At 32.9% G+C, this 17,659-nt stretch overlaps 1 pseudogene across 1 annotated transcript; it reads right to left on the reverse strand.

Annotated features, from left to right (window-relative positions):
- Window positions 1-2,960: 2,960 nt before the first annotated feature.
- On the reverse strand, window positions 2,961-5,837 carry LOC150032816 (putative ribosome biogenesis protein RLP24; annotated as a pseudogene). Its single transcript, XR_016524519.1, has 5 exons — window positions 5,695-5,837; window positions 4,135-4,216; window positions 3,701-3,807; window positions 3,476-3,605; window positions 2,961-3,386 (listed from the first exon to the last, which is right to left on the reverse strand). The product of XR_016524519.1 is annotated as a putative ribosome biogenesis protein RLP24 (transcript).
- Between the last annotated feature and the right edge of the window lie 11,822 nt (window positions 5,838-17,659).

Genomic DNA, 17,659 nt, shown 5'->3' on the forward strand with positions numbered 1-17,659 from the left:
AGACGTGATTAAGACCTTTTAATAAAATATCATTTTGGTTTATGTATTTTAAGAGTTGTTCAATTGTAGTATCTATTCTTAAATAATAAAAATAAAAATAAAAATAAAATAAATAAAACAAAAAATCTTAAATTTAGTCTCAACTAGGGGTGTCCATTTACGCCGCAGGGGCCCCGCCCAGAACGGGACGGGAAATCCCCAATTAGACGGAGAATGGGGGAGGGATCAGGGATGATTTTTTTTTTCATAGACTAAACGGGAACGAGGACGGGAATTATATTTCCCAGCCTTGTCCCTACCCCGATGAATATATTATATAATTATATTTATATAATAATAATAATAATAATAATAATATTTATTAAACAGAATATGAGTTTTTTTTTATATTATTATTATTATTATTATTATTTTATCTATATACTTTTTAAAAAATTGTGGTATAAAAAATTAGTTATTTTCTAATTTTCATTTCAACCTTTTCATACTTTAATACATTTCTAAATTGTTTTAACATTTAAGATTTTTTAGGTCATAAATGTTGTAGTATTTAAATGGAAAGCTTGCTATGATATTGTAATATTTAAATTTTAACTTTTAGAAATTATAGGATTAAATTATATTTTTACACATATAATAGTATTATTTTTATAATAAATTTTTATACTATTTTTTTAATGAAAAATTTATTAGAAATAATTCATTTAATATATATAATTTTATTTGGTTGAGAAAACAAAATTGCAAAAAATGAATATATTAAAAAAAACAAACAAAAAAATTTTCCCCGCTGGAAATTTTGCGGGGACGGGGAATGAAATAGGGGGCGGATATGGGAACAGGGAAACCTTCCCCGTCCCCATCTCGTCCGTGAACATCTCTAGTCTCAACCGCTAGTTTCTTGTTAAATCTAAAGTACATGAACCAAAATGATATTTTAACTAAAGAAAAGAAATACAATGCTCAGTACACTTTCGATGTTGAACATAATCTGATCAAATAATCATCCGAATGTAATATATAATATAATTCTGTTTTTTAGTACAACAACTTTAAGGTGGGAAATTGAACCTGAGATCTCTAGGTATAATATAATCATTCTATAGAGGTGTTAGACTCATGTGCTAGTATTGTATAATTCATAGTTGTAAACTCGGGCCTACTTTGGATATTTGAATTTTTAATTATTCTGACATTTTATACTAAAAACTCAAGTTGTTATATCTTGATAACACTTCCCAACATAACAAATTTTAGACAGTTAAAATGACCAACCAAACAAGTCTTATATTTGATATATTAAATAGACAACCACCCTTTTTTAACTCATCCATGAACTTTAAAAGCAAAATTTTCCCTATTATGCAACTATAAATTTAAGTCCATAACCAATAATCCAATGAAAAGGGAAGCAGCTTTCTTAGTTGAAGTATTGAAGATTGAAATGAATATGATAATGATTGGCTGTTGGGTTAGTTCAATCATCTAGGAAAAGGAACTTATTCATTTGAGTTAAAATACATTTTTGGTCAATAAATTTTCATGAAAATAACAATTTAATCCCTAAACTTTGATTTATAACAATTTAGTCCATACTTTCAACTTTGTAACGATTTAATTCCTGAACTTTAGCATGTAACGATTTAGTTTTAGTCCCTAACATAATAAATTTATCATAATTAGATGTCAATTTTTGTTATTTTATGATGTAGACTTTGTATTTTATAAAATATTGAATCTCTAATTAGTTTGTTGCACATTAAATCTCATTAAATTTTAACACTAATTTTTACCATAAGGACTAAATTGTTCCGTAATAAAAATTCAAGGATTAAATTATTACAAAATTCAAAGTTCTGGAACTAAATCATTACAAACCAAAGTTTAGGGACTAAGTTGTTACTTTTATGAAAGTTTAGAAACTAAAAATGACTTTTAACCTATTCATTTGTGAATGTTGACAAATTATCTTATAATTTATACTCTCGAGAGTTTCATTAAGAGGAAGTAATCTATCAATTGGTTAAAAAAATTCGCTATGAGATGTTAGTTCTATAAAAGCAAATGAGAAAGTTGAAGCCTCTTTGGTTGACAATTAGGCAATTTGAATTCTATTTTACATTTTCATATTCACTAAATTGACAATAAAATTCGTAATCCAAACCGTGCAAATTTTAAAAACAACATTTTTCATGTTTCCAATGCATCCAAATTTTAGCATGTCATGTTATAAATTCAATTCATTTTTTTAAAAAATTAAAATATGTATTATATAAAAATATTGTAAATCATATAATATTACAAATTTAAAATATGTACCATGTAAATATAGTATCAAATAAAGTTATAAATTAGAATCCAACTTTATTTTGAATCTGCTATCAAAGACATATTTGAAGTATAAATACAACTACATACAACTTCCATATGAGATGGGTATGGCCTATGAAATAAAAATATATCCAACCGACTTTATTTTTTCAAAGGAATAATAAAAAGAAGTAATTCAAATAGTTGACATTATTTAAAGAAAAAAGAAAGTTGACCTGTGGAAATGCAAAAGTCAAAATTTTTTAATGCAACATTCAAACTAAGATAGACATAACTCAATAGTGTGAGGGTTATTCCTTTTAATACCACATTTTTAGAGGCATATTCGTCCACAGTAGAAAGGCTTATTTAGAGTAGCCAAACTTTTAAGTATAGTTTAACGGGTTAAACCATGGTTAACTTCTAATAAAATGAAATTTCCAAGTCCCAGTCCATTCCTTTTTGTAATCCTATGCTCCAATATCAATTTCTAACTGTTGATGTGAATTTGAAACCAAATCGAAGATGAACCAAAAGGCAGCCAGAAACTCGAAGAACAGAACAAATCGAAAATACTCTTCGAGAGCTTGGAAACCAAAGATGAAGCTTTTAAGGGGGGGAAGAAAGAGAGGGCAGCAAAACACATTCCATGATTCTAATAAGAAAGTTCAAATTGAGAAGGAAAAAAAGAGGGCAAGTTTTCAACAGAACTAGCAGCAACAAACCAAAAAATAAAAAAAAGGAAAAGACACATTCTCAAAATGAAGAACCATGCCTGCGTGTAGGACAGACAATGACAATCTACTGCTGTGCATGAATTTTGACGGTTCAAGATATGTGAAAAAGTAATTACGACGTAAATATTTGATATAGTGAGATAAGAGATAAGAGAAGTAACAAACTGATTCTTCCATAGGCTGATTTTGCTCGGCTTGTGATGGTACCACCTTGATTTTGATCTTTGAAGGGTGAGGGAAGGATCCTCCTTCAAAACAGTAGGTGCTTTGATTAACCTGATGCTCTGATCCAATTCCTTCCACTCCTCTTCAAGCTCCTTTGCTTTCTTTCCAAGCATTCTGCAAATGTAACGAACCCGAGTTACATCTGAAGCAGTATTCACAAATATGTAGCCATACAACAAATGGGAATTGAAGAAATTTAAAACCTCCATGCAATGTGCCTTGACTCCGGCTCTGACATTATCGATCTTCTTAATGGTCCTCAATGTCTTTGGTGAGATTCCTGTCATATCTCTCCGGCCTATTGCGCTTCCTCTCAAACTCAAATGTCGAGTGCTGGATCATACAGATGAAACAACAATTAAGGAGGAGCTAGAAATTTTGTGATTAAAAAATCACATTTGCTCCACAAACAAATTAAGGAAGTTTACCTGTGCCATATCCTTTCCATACAACCTTCTATACGCCTTAGTCCCGTTTTACTTTACAGAGATTTCTCTTCATCTTAAAGTTCATCTGACCGACAAAATCTAAAAATCTGCAGAAAAATCATAATAGGAAATATAATCATGCGGTTCTCCCCACCATCACTAATTTAAAAACCCAACGAGAACAATTATCTATTTCTATGCATAGCAAACAACAAATTTCCCCGTGATAGAACAGGATGGAGTCTCGTTAATCTGTAAGCATTAGATGAGATTGGCAGCTAAAAGAAACATACCAAAGCAAATACATACAAGCAATAAGTAGAACACAACACAAAACATGAAAGTTCGAAACCTTCATTACAACATTAGATTACCAAAAAAGGTATTGAAAGTTCACAACTATCGCAATAAGAAAGACAACTTTATGCCCTTACCTTCACATCATTGCGAACAAACTGAATACCATGTCCTCGATATACAGTGGAGGAACAGAACCAACACTTCTCTAACCTCAATCTTTTCTTGAAATAGTAATATACCTAAATTTTCTGCAACAAAAGACACAAGAAAATCAAATGTACTGCAACGTTTACATTCAAGATATCAACCGAACAGAATAAAATCTCTACTAATTCAGAAAATTCTGTTACTTAGTTTATAACTTCAAATTCATATTTCTAAGCAACTAGTTATGGAGAACAACCCAACTCAATTCTTATATTAATGAGTTGTTAAATCATAGAGAAAAAGAAATTTAGGCCCCCATTTTACATCCTTTTTGCCTTCTGTTTTTTTTAAAAACTAAAAACAAAAATATGTTTGATAACTATTTTTTTTCTTGTTTCTTGTTAAAAGAAACAACAATAAAAAATAAACATAAACTAGTTTGATCACTATTTTTGATTTCGTGTTTCTTGATTCCCCCCCCTTCCCCCTCTATTTTATAGTTCTAATAGAAATGAGTATATATATAATATTAAAAAATATATATAACATGCATTAACACACACAAAAAAAAAAAAAAAAACAACAAAAAACAAAAAAACAATTATCAAAAAGTTTGCATAATTTCATACAAATAAGTTCTATGAAAAATTTAAACAATAAGAAAATTGTATCTATCATTCAAATGTTGCCCAAATTTGGTCTACAACATCGTTGTCTCCCACTTGAGCCATTTGGCTTAATTGATGTAAACTCGCATCTAATTCAAATTTACATTAGTCAATAAGTTGTTGCAAACTCTGTATATATTAAAAAATAATTGATTCTTGGCTGTGAGAACAAAGAAGAAAAGACACGAGCAGGCTCCACATAGGTAACAAATAAAGAAACAGATCCATTTCACAAAATGTCATTCAGCAAAATTCAACAAGTAACACAACATTCATCAACAAGAGATGCTAATTCCATCTCATCCTTCCTCACATTAAGATTGATAACTATTTGGTATAGATTCCAAATGTGGTGGGGTTCATATTAGTGTTGTTCAAATGGTGTTTTATGCAAAAAAGTAAGAAGAAGAACTTGACTACATACCTCCCCTGTGTCAATTAAGACTTGAAATGTTGTAGTATTCATTTTATCAAATTCTGGATTAGTGTAAACCAAAGCCCTAACTTTCCTCTAATTCTAACAGATCAAATCTTACTAAATTAGAGCCTAGAGATACTCTTACGCTCAATTCAGTTTAAACCCAGTGATAGGCTCAAATATTTGAGGTACCATAGTCCTAGCTAACACAAGATACAAAACTTGGATTCATACATATCCTTCAACCTCATCCAATCGAATTCTCTACAAAATTGTACCCCCGCCCTTACATTTACACTTGGGGCCGATAATGTTTTTCGCCGACTGAGAAGATGGGTTTGAGAATTTGTTTAATCGAAGGGCAAATTTTGATACACATCACACATACCCAAACCCAACACAACACCAACATATGAACAGAAATTCGACAGAGAAAAAACGCAAAATCGAAGAGACTTTACAGCTGAAGAATCAGAACACTCAAGGAAATTTCTAAATATTCATTCGAATAATCAAATGCACAAAGTAGTGGGAAATGTCGAAAATAATCCGAGGAACGGAAGCCTGAAAACACAGCAGAAAGCAGAGAGAGTATACCTCCCATGTGTGATGAAGACGAACGGCGGATGAAGATAATTCACGACAGGTGGCTGCCGGAGACGGACAGAACGAAACTAGAAAGGCGATCGGCGATGGTTAAGAGAGACACGGCCACTCAATCAACGAGATTGAGCGTGCAGCGGTCACCGGAGGCGGAGAGAAGGATGGAACGAGAGGAAGAGGATGATGGACTAGAGCCTAGGCTGTGTTCGGGCCGGCCCAATTTGTAAATATGGCCAATAATATGGGCCGCGTTGATATCATGGATCATGTTTTAGTCGGTTTTTTCAGAAAAATACTTTTTCGTCTCTAAATATAGTTTTTTAATCAATATTACATATTTAATCATTACGTTTTGAGTTTAGTTATAATTCAGTCTTTAAATTTTAAAATATTACAATTTTATTCTTGACATTTGAGTTTTGTTTCAATTAGGTCCCTATATTTTAAGATTTATACTTTTATTCTCTATTTTTTTTTTACTAAATACTTATTTTTTGTCTTGACATAAATTTAAAATAAATAAAATAATTATAATTAATTAAGTTTTGTTATTTTTCATATTTTTAAATTTAAAATTTAAAACTTCATTTAATAATTATTTTTAATTAATTAATAGAAATTGACGATCATGATTAAAAGTGACTATTTAATAAAAAAAAAGTTGAGGTTAAAATGTAAAATTTTGAAACCTACAGACCAAATTGAAACAAAACTCAAATCTCAAGGATAAAATTATAACATTTTGAAATTTAAGAACTAAATTGAAACCAAACTCAAAATTTAAGGACTAAATGTATAACATTTTGAAACCTATGGACCAAATAGAAACTATACTCAAAACTTAGGGATCAAAAAAATATTTTTTCCTTTTTTCTTACGGGAATCGAATCTCAGACCTTTAAGTTGATAGTATAAATTGAATGTTATAATCCTTCCAAACTTTTCACTTTAACTTTTGTTTTAATACAATAAGTGAGAGGTATGATAATTTGAACCTTTTACATCAAGAGAAAAATATATATCAATTACAGTTAAGTTTCTCATGTCTGACATATTATCCTAAACGTTTATACTTTGAAACTCATTTATTGAGAAAAAAATATTTTTCATTAATTTTGAAGATTAGAAATATGCATTATCAAATAATCATAATCAACATTCAAAACGTGGGAACAAAATGAATTTAAGGAATAGGGTATAATATTGTTTTCTATTAACAACCAACATTCAAAGAGCGAATATCTTCATATACTTTATTAAAAGAATAATAAATATATATATACACATAACAAATTGATTAGACCCATCAAGTCATCGAGTATTTTAAGAACTACTGATATATAATTGCCACTAAGTATGATTTCATCGAGCATCGAATATATTAAATGTTGGAGTTGATATCTTAAATCTCAATGGGTCCTATAGTTTTTAAACTTTGTATGAACAAACTATCATGTGATTAATAACATATGATATTCTTCTTCACTCTGTCTATAAAATATGTGATATTTTAGTTGCATTAACCACAAACCAATAAACTAACATCTAAGATTATTGTTGTAACTTTAACATGTATGTGGAGATATACAGGTGAATCATGTTTAAGTGATAACCTAAATGGTCTGTAGTATATGAATAAGGTTGGATACCTTATCATGGTGACACTACGAGTATGGCCTGCTTTGTAGGTATTACAATTGTTGTAAAGTGCTACAAATGATTTGATCCTGATTATTCATGTACTAGGCATGCGAGCGGGGATATTCTATACAAAGGAATTTATATAAGATCGGACCACAAAATGTTTAGTCTCATTATATAACATCGTTCATAATAGAGATTTTCATTTCACCAAGATGATCATAGGTAACATGACCTTAATCCTGAGTGAGTTGTGAACTCCAGCCTATGAGGGTGGTCATTTGATTTGTATGGGTGAGAGTGGCCAAATTGTTGACTCAACAAGCCTACTATTTTAGTAATTCATCTGATTGGAGAGTAGAGAACATAGCTACACAAGATGAAATTCACTTCTTCCCACAGCATAGATAAATTACTCCCTTAGGGTTGATTCTAGGTCTTAAACAATGTGGTACCACACCCTCTCCTGGCTCGAGAGGGCTTTAGTCATAGTGGAACTATGATCTATTGTTCATTAGAGGGATCAGTGGTACTTAAGAAGTTAGATGTAACTACAGGGGCAAAACGATAATTTGGTCTAGCTATACTTACGAGTAATTTATGAAGGGTCATCGTACTATTGATTAGTTTTATCTAATGGACACAAAAATATATCTTTAGTGCGAAGAATGCAATTGTTGGTCTTTAGTGGAGTGTCCGACAGTTAACGAATGGTGGATAGTGTAATTAAAGAATTTTACCGTTGAAGCACAGGTCTATAAGATCCCCTTGGTGGCTCAAAAGAATTTAGTTGAGAATCAGATTTTATGTTAATTTAAATTGTTCAAATTAATAGAAGGGATTTAATTATATATGATATAATTGTTATTAATTTAATTATATATGATATAATTGTTATAATATATGAAATATTATAGTTTATTTGGAGGAAATAAATATTTGAATGAGATTCATAGTTGTTAAATTTAATATAAATATAATTTATATTAAATGCCATAAAATAGAGAAAATGACATATAGTTTATATTGTATATGATACAATATTAAAACTATAGGTTATGTGTTATATTTTATATAACATATAGTTTAATATAAATAAGGTATGATAAATTAGTTATTATATTTATTTATATTATTTTATTATTTTGAATAATAAGTTTCTTTTTTCTCTCTAACCACCTTAGTGGGTGGTTAATTGGTTTTGTGGCAAATAGAATAAAATAAAATAGTTTTATTTTCGTCCTGAGACAAGACTAACATGAAAACACAACACGATTGAAGATGGCTATATAATAGAGTGAACAGGATCGTTCTGTGCTTCAATCTTCTTCCTCCCCCAAACTCAAACAAACCCCCCAAACCAAAATAGTCAGAGCCCATCACTCATGGGTTCTCACATTGAGAATACCAAAGGCTCCCTATGGGAATGTCTTCCTCCTTTTGGTTCGAGAAGTTTTTGAAGAAGTTTAAGTTTTTGCTGAGTTTGAGGTTCATGACCGTCCGAGGGAATTATAAGAAGAAGGGTTCTTCAAAGGTAATATCTCTTGAACCTTTTTTCTTTGTAAAAAGCATGATGTAATTTGTTTATGAATGCATATCATGTATGTTTACTGTAAATTTAGTTTTTCAATCAAAATGGAATTTGGATTATCCGCTTCTACTCAAGGATCTCTTTACAACGAGTTCTTTCAATTAAGACTTTTTTGGTCCGATGAATGTAAGAGCTAGGGGAGGTTATGAATATTTCATCACTTTCACTGATGATTATTCAAGGTATGAGTACGTTTATTTAACGCAACATAAGTCTGAGTCTTTTGAAAAGGCTGAAGTTGAAAATGCATTAAATAGAACAATTAAAACACTTTGATCTGATCGAGGTGGAGAGTTTCTGGATTTGACTTTTCAGAACTATTTGATAGAACATGGAATAATATCCCAACTCTCAACACCTGGTACACCTCAGCAAAATGATGTATCAGAGAGGAGAAATTGAACCCTATTGGACATGGTTCGGTCTATGATGAGTTACGCTTCCTTACCTGACTCGTTTTAGGGTTATGTAGTGGAGATTGCAGCTTATATCCTTAACTGCGTTCCCTCTAAGAGTGTTGCCAAAAAACCTCTAGAGTTATGGAATGGTCGTAAAGCCAGTTTACGCCATTTCATAATTTGGAGTTGCCCAACACATGTGCTTGAGGCTAATCCTAAGAAACTGAAACTACGTTCAAGGTTATGCCTATTTGTAGGCTACTCCAAGGGAATGAGAGGTGGTTATTTCTATGACTCTAAAGAAAACAAAGTATTTGTATCGACAAATGCTACTTTTCTTGAGGAAGACCACATAGGGAAGCACAGATCCAGAAGTAAAATCGTGTTGAATGAGCTTTCCAAAGAAACTACTGAGTCTTCAACAAGAGTTGTTGAAAAGCTTGGTACCTCAATAAGAGTTGTTGAAGTAAGTTCATCTAGTAGGTCAAATCCATCTCAAATGTTGAGGGAACCTCGATATAGTAAGAGGGTTGTGAACCCACCTATTTTCTATATGAGTTTAACTAAAATCCTAGCTATGGTAGCTAATAGCAAAGTTGAGGATCCATTGTCTTACAAGAAGGCAATGAAGGATGTTGACAGAAATGATTGGAAATGGAATCTATGTTCTTCAATTCAAAATGGGAACTTATAGATCAACCTGATGGGGTTAAACCTATAGGTTGTAAATGGATCTACAAGAGGATGGGAAGATGCAAACCTTCAAGGCTAAACTGGTGGCAAAGGGCTATACCCAGGTAGAGGAAGTCGACTATGAGGAGACTTTCTCACCCATTGCCATGCTGAAGTCTATTTGGATCCTTTTATTCATTGCCTCATATTATAACTATGAGATATGACAAATGATCAAGACTACTTTTCTGAATGGCAATCTTGAGGAGACCATTTATATGGTGCAACCCAGGGATTCATAATCCAAGGTCAATAGCAAAAAGTTTACAATTTTAATCGATCCATTTATGGATTGAAACATGCATCTCGATCTTAGAATATAAGGTTTGATACTGCGATCAAATCTTATGGCTTTAATCATAACGTTGATGAGCCTCGTGTATATGAGAAGATCATCAACCGTGTTATATGTAGATGATATCCTACTCATTGGGAATGATGTAGGTTTACTGACTACAGTTAAGAACTGGCTAACGACCTAATTCCAAATGAAAGATCTTGGAGAGGCTCAGTTTGTTCTGGGTATTCAGATCTTTCGAGATTGAAAAAAAAATACTAGCACTGTCTCAAATGTCTTATATTGACAAGATGTTTGTCAAGTATTCGATGCAGAACTCTAAGAGGGGCCTATTTCCTTTCACGCATGGAGTTACATTATCAAAGGAACAGTGTCCTAAGACACCTCAAGAGGTTGAGGATATGAGACGGATCCCCTATGCTTCTACCATGGGCAGTTTAATGTATGCGATGTTAACTAGACCTGATATCTACTATGCAGTGGAGATAGTCAGTAAATATCAATCTAATCCAAGATTAAATCACTAGACATCCGTTAAGAATAGCCTTAAGTATCTACAGAGAACGAGGGACTACATGTTTGTGTATGGTTCTAAGGATTTGATCCTTACAGGATACATGGACTCTGATTTTCAGACTGATAGGGATTTTCAGAAATTCATTTCTGGATCAGTGTTCACTCTTAACAGAGGGGCAGTAATATGGCGAAACACTAAGCAGGGGTGTATCGTGGACTCCACCATGGAGGCTGAGTAAGTAACGGCTTATGAAGCTGCTAAGGGGGTCGTTTGGCTCAGGAAATTCTTGACTGATCTGAAAGTTGTCAAAGCCCATCACACTTTATTGTGATAATAGTGGTGCTGTGGCTAATTCCCAAGAGCCAAGGAGTCATAAGTGCGGTAAGAACATAGAGTAGAAGTATCATCTCATCCGAGAGATTATGCATTGAGGGGACATGATTGTCACGAAGATAGCTTCAAAGCACAATGTTGCTGATCCGTTTATGAAGGCCATCATGGCTACAGTGTTTGAAGGTCACCTGGAGAGTATGGGTCTATGGACAGACCACGGCTGGACTAGGATAAGTGGGAGATATTGTACTGGGCATGCTATGCCCTAGTTTATTGTTTTGTGTACTTGTATTTTATTATTTTGTACACCTCACTAGCTTTAGGACAAGTGAGAGATTGTTGGAGTTGATGCCATAAATCTCGAGGGGTCCTATAGTTTGTAAGCTTTGTATGAACATATTCTTATGTGATTAATAATATATGATATTCTTATTCACGTTGTCCATAAAATATGTGATATTTTAGTTGTATTAACCACAAACCAATAAACTAGCATCCAAGGTTATTGTTGCAACTTAAACATGTACGTGGAGACATACAGGTAGATCATGTTTAAGTGATAAGCTAAATAGTCTGTAGTATATGGATAAGGTTGAATACCTTATCCTGATGACACTACGAGTATGACCCACTTTGTAGGTATTACAATTGTTGTAGAGTGCTATAAATGATCTGATTCTGATCATTCATGTATTAGATATGCGAGCGGGAATATTCTATACAAAGGAGTTTGTATAAGATTGGACCACGAAATGTTTAGTTTTATTATATAACACCGTTCATAATAAAGATTTTCATTTCATCAGGATGACCATAGGTAACATGACCTTAATCCTGAGTGAGTGGTGAACTCCTACCTATGAGGGCGGTCCTTTGATTTGTATAGGTGAGAGTGGCTTACCATTTTGGAGATTCATCTGATTGGGGAGCTAGGAACACAGCTGCACAAAATGGAATTCACTCCTTCCCTGAAGCAGGGGTAAGTAGATAAATTGCGCCTTTAAGGGCTGATTGGGTCTTGAATAATGTGGTGCCATACCCTCTCCTAGCCCGAGAGGGATTTAATCATAGTGGGACTATAATCTATTGTTCATTAAAGGGATCAGTGGTACTTAAAGAGTTAGATGTAACTACAGGGGCAAAACGGTACTTAAGCAATTTGTGAAGGATTATCGTACTGTTGATTGATTATATCCAATGGACATAGAAATATTGTTGGGATTGGTGTTCTAATTCTTCTGGTGGTCTCGTAGTTTGTAAAAATTTTGTATACATAGTTATTAATAAAATAAGTGTTATTTTATTTGCATTTACTCATATCTAATAAACTAATATCTGTGGTTAATGTAAACTTAAACATGTATGTGAGACATACAAGTAGATCATGTCTTAAGTAATAACCTAAATGGTCTGTAGTATAAGGATAAAAGAGAGATACTTTATCCTGGTGACACTACGGATACAGTCCACTTTGTAGATATTTAAAAGTATTGCTACAAATGGTCTAATCCTGACATTCATGTGGAGACATGCGAGCGAGGGTGTCCTATACAAAGAGTTTGTATAAGTTCGGACCACGAGGTGATTAGTCTCTTTATATAACGACGTTGATAATTGAGACTTACATCTCAATAAACGACCATAGGTGACATGACCTTAATCTTGATTGTTTTGGAAACTTCTACCTATGAGAGTGGTCCTTTGATTAGTATGGGTGAGAGTGATCAGATTGCAAACTCAACAAGCCTACCTTTTTGGGGATTCGTTTGATTGGGGAACTGAAAACTCAGTTACATAAGATGGAATTCCTTCCTTCCTCGAAGTAGAGGTGAGTAGATAAATTGCTCCCTTAAGGCGTAATAACAGGTCTTAAGAGAGGACTCGATCATAATAGGACTATGACTTATTATTTATTAGAGGAATAAATGATACTTAAGAAGTTAGATGTAACTACGGCAAATTAGCCCAGCTCAACTTACGAGTGATTTGTGAAGGGTTATCGTACTGTTGATTGGTTACATGGACACATAAATATATATGTAGTGAGAAGAGTGCAGTTGTCAGTCTTTAGTAGAGTCCCTGTCAGTTAACGGATGGTGGATCTTATGACTAAAGAGTTTAGTCAATTATTCACGTACTGTTGGAGCTTCAAGTTACAGATCCATAAGGTCCCTTTGGTAGCTCAATGGGTTCAAGTTGAGAATCAAATTTTGGGTTAGTTTGAAGTGTTCAAATTAATAAGAGAAAATTCAATTATATGTGATATAATTGATGTGATGTATTAGATACATTAATTGGAAGAATTAATATAAATATGATTTATATTAAGTACCATAAAATAGAAAAATAACTATGGTTTGTATGTTTCATATGATGAAATATTAAAACTATAGGTTATAAATATAACATGATAAGTTGGTTATAATATTTATTTATAATATATTAATTATATGATAATTAATTCTTTTTCTCTAATAACCGATTGAGTGGAAGATTATTGGAAGTTTTATAGTAACTGTGAGATAAAAGGAAAATTATTTTCCAAAATTAGTAGTTGTTCTATTACGGAAATTCTCACGGAATAGATTATGAAGTAAAAATAGTTTTTACTAAGCAATAGCCATTGAGAGCATACACGATCGCTTAAAGTTTACTATATGATAGTTACTCAGCTGATCGTTGCTACACGATTAAGTAGCAAAGTCTATGCGATAGACTTGCGTTTACTAAACGATCGAGTACATCGTCTATGCGATAGACAGTGATCTTATTTCCCACTTACTCGATCGCATACCTCCTTCGTTCCTCAAGCCAAAATCATACAGAGCCCATAAGTCCTGGATTCTCACACAGAAAATTTCAAGGTAACACTTGTGGTGGTGTTCTTACTCTATTCGTGGATCGAGTTAGGCTCGATTAAGTTTGAGGAGCATTCAGACGTTCGTGGAGGCTGTGTTCTTTTTCGTGTTGTTGACTGTTCCAGTCATTGCATTCGAGTGCATTGTTGGATGCATTGGACACTGATCGAGGGATACTTAAAGAATGGTTCTTCAAAGGTACACATACTATATCTGTTGAATTCTATTGGAGTTTCAAGCTAAAGGTCCATAAGGTCCCCTTGGTAGCTCAAAAGGATTTAGTTAAGAAACAGTTTTGGGTTAATTTGAATTATTCAAATTAATAAGAGTATATAATTAAATTGATTCAATTATATATATTATGATTGTTATAATGTATTTGATACATTATAGTTTATTTAGAGGAAATAAATATTTGAATGAGATTCAAATAGTTGTTAAAATTAATATAAATATGGTTTATATTAAATGCCATAAAATAGAGAAAATGAACTATAGTTTATATTGTTTATGATACAATATCAAAACTATAGGTCGTGTTATATTTGATATAACATATAGTGTAATATAAATAAGATATGATAAATTAGTTATCATATTTATTTATATTATTTTGTTATTTTTGAATAATAACCACTCCTTTTTTCTCTCTAACCACCTTAGTATTTTCTTTTCTTATAATATATTTATTTATATTATAGATATAACATATTTATTTATATTATAGATTGGTTTTGTGGCAAATGGAACAAAAGAAAATATCTTTCTTTTCTTCCTGAGACAAGACTAACATGAAAACACTATACGATTGAAGATAGTCTATACAATAGAGTGAACAGAATCGTTCTGTGCTTCAAAGTCCACCACTCTTAGGTTCTCACCCTGAGAATATCAAAGGCTCCTTATGGTAGTGTCTCCTTTTGGTTTGTGAAGTTCTTGAAGAAAGTCTTCAAGGGTTGTTGTGTTCGAGTTCTTGACTGTTCGAGGGATTTACGAGAAGAAAGGTTCTTCAAAGGTAAAATCTTTTGAACCTTTTTTTCCTTGTAAAAAAACATATTGTAATTTATCTTTGAATACATATACTGTATGTTTACTGTAAATTTTATTTTTCAATCAAAATGGAATTTAGACGATTCACTTCTGCTTAAGGATCTCTGTAAAATGAGTTCCTTCATTAAGAACTATTGATAATCACTGTCGAGTATCATCTCATCGGGTCATTGAGTATTTTATCATCGTCTCATCGAGTATTTTAAGAACTTCTGATAATCACCATCGAGTATCATCTCATCGAGTCATCGAGTATTTTATCCCATCGAGTATCATCTCATCGAGTACCGAATATTCTAAATAACTTCTAATACTCCCCCTGAAGATGGGCAACATCTTGTCGGGGATCATCTCATCAAGCTCCGAGGAAAAAACAGAAGAAAACTTCTAATTCTCCTGCTGAAAATGGACAAAAAATATCTTGTAGCCCCTTTTTGCCGAGCAATAAGAAAAATGAAGGAGCAAGTAAAGGCTTTGTGAAAACCTCAGCAACCTGATCACGAGAACGTACTGATAGCAACTTGATGGTCTCATTAGCTACTTGATCTCAAATAAAATAGCAGTCTAATTCTATATGCTTTGTTCTTTCATGAAACATTGGATTTGTGGCAATATAAACAGCTACCTTATTATCACAGGAAAAAAAGAGCTGGTAATGGGGAATTAATATTCATTTCAGTAAGAAGGCTTTGAAGCCAAATAATCTCACAACTTGCAACTGCTAATGCTCGATATTCAGCTTCAGCTGATGAGCGAAATACTGTCTGTTGCTTCTTAGACTTCCAAGACATGAGGGAGTTTCCCAAGGAAACACAAAACCCGGCCATGGACCGTCTTGTGTCAAGACACGCTCCCCAGTCTGCATTAGAAAAGGTCCGAATAGAAAAATCTGAAGTTTTAGACAGAAAGAAGTCTTTTAATTTGAAAGCTTCATTTAGAGTAATCTTGAGATGTTCAACATGAATGGAGTTAGCCCCTGTAATTATTATGTCATCCACATAAACAAGGAGAGCGAGAAAAGTTTCATCTTTGCCTCGAATGAAAAGAGAATAATCAGCTTTGGACTGCTTAAAACCTAAAGACAAGAGAAAAGCAGAGAATTTAGCAAACCACTGCCTTGAAGCTTGTTTTAGTCCATATATGGACTTGTGAAACTTGCAAACCATTTTCTCCCCCTGAATTGAAACAAGAAGCTTGTATCCGAGAGGTAGATCCATGTATACTTCCTTAAACAAATCGCTATGTAAGAAGGCATTGTTGATATCAAGTTGAAGAAGTAGCCATTGTTTTGAAACTACAATAGTGAGAATAGTCATGACAGTGACCATTTTAGCAACCGGAGAAAAAGTTTTAAAATAATCCATGCCTTCTTGTTGAGTGTAGCCTTTAGCTACAAGTCTTGCCTTATATCTTTTAATAGATCCATCTGCCTTGTGTTTGATCTTATAAACCCAACGACATCTAACAAAATTTTTGCCTTTTGGTAAAGGTACAATACTTAAAGTGTGATTAGCTTCCATAACATGTAATTCTGTTTCCATTGCTTTTCTCCAGTGACCACATTTGACAACCTCATGATAAAAATTTGATTCTTGAGTAGTAGAAATTTGTAGAGTAAAATTTCTATGTTGGGGTGAAAGCTTGTGATAAGAAAGATATCGATCAATGGGATGTTTGGTAGAAGCTTTTGAGCATGGTGACATGGCAAGTAAATTGCAATGAAGTATGAGGAAGGCTTAGAGACTTTGTTGGATTTTCTTGGTAAAGGTTGTATAGGTAGATTTGATGGATTTCAGAGATGATTTGGGAAGATATTTGTAAGGTCTGTGAGGGAGAAAATTGAGACCGAAAATGAGGTAATACTATGTTGGAAGATTCAATGGCCTGAGATGATGTAGTGGCTTGTGAGGAAAGATATGGGTCAAGAGCTGGTAAGGAGTGATGAGTTGGAGAATTTTCATAACTATTGGTAACACGGTTTGATGTGGTTGGGCTGTTTCTATCCTGTTCTGTGAATGACAAGTTTGCAATGTCAACAAAAGGTTTAGGCAAAACAATCCCAAGAAATGAATCAACTATACTTCCATTGTTTGAGATTTTATGAAAGGGAAAAATTTCTTCATGAAAAACATCCCTTGAGTAAAAAAAAACCTTTTGTGTTAGATGCCATACAGCTTGTATGCTTTCATACCAAGAGGATAGCCAACAAAAACAACTTGTATGGCCCTTGGTTGAAATTTATGTCTTCCTTGGGCCAATGTAGATGCAAAATATAGAGAACCAAAAACTCTTATCATATGATAATCTGGTATGGAACCAGTGAGTACCTAAAAAGGAAATGCCTAGTTGTGTAGCTTGGATGGTGTCCTATGATGAGAAACACTACAGTCAAGACTCATTCTCCC

Source organism: Benincasa hispida, chromosome 11, assembly GCF_027475165.1.
Source record: "Benincasa hispida cultivar pf3 chromosome 11, pf3_genome.v1.1, whole genome shotgun sequence".
Classification (NCBI taxonomy): domain Eukaryota; kingdom Viridiplantae; phylum Streptophyta; class Magnoliopsida; order Cucurbitales; family Cucurbitaceae; genus Benincasa; species Benincasa hispida.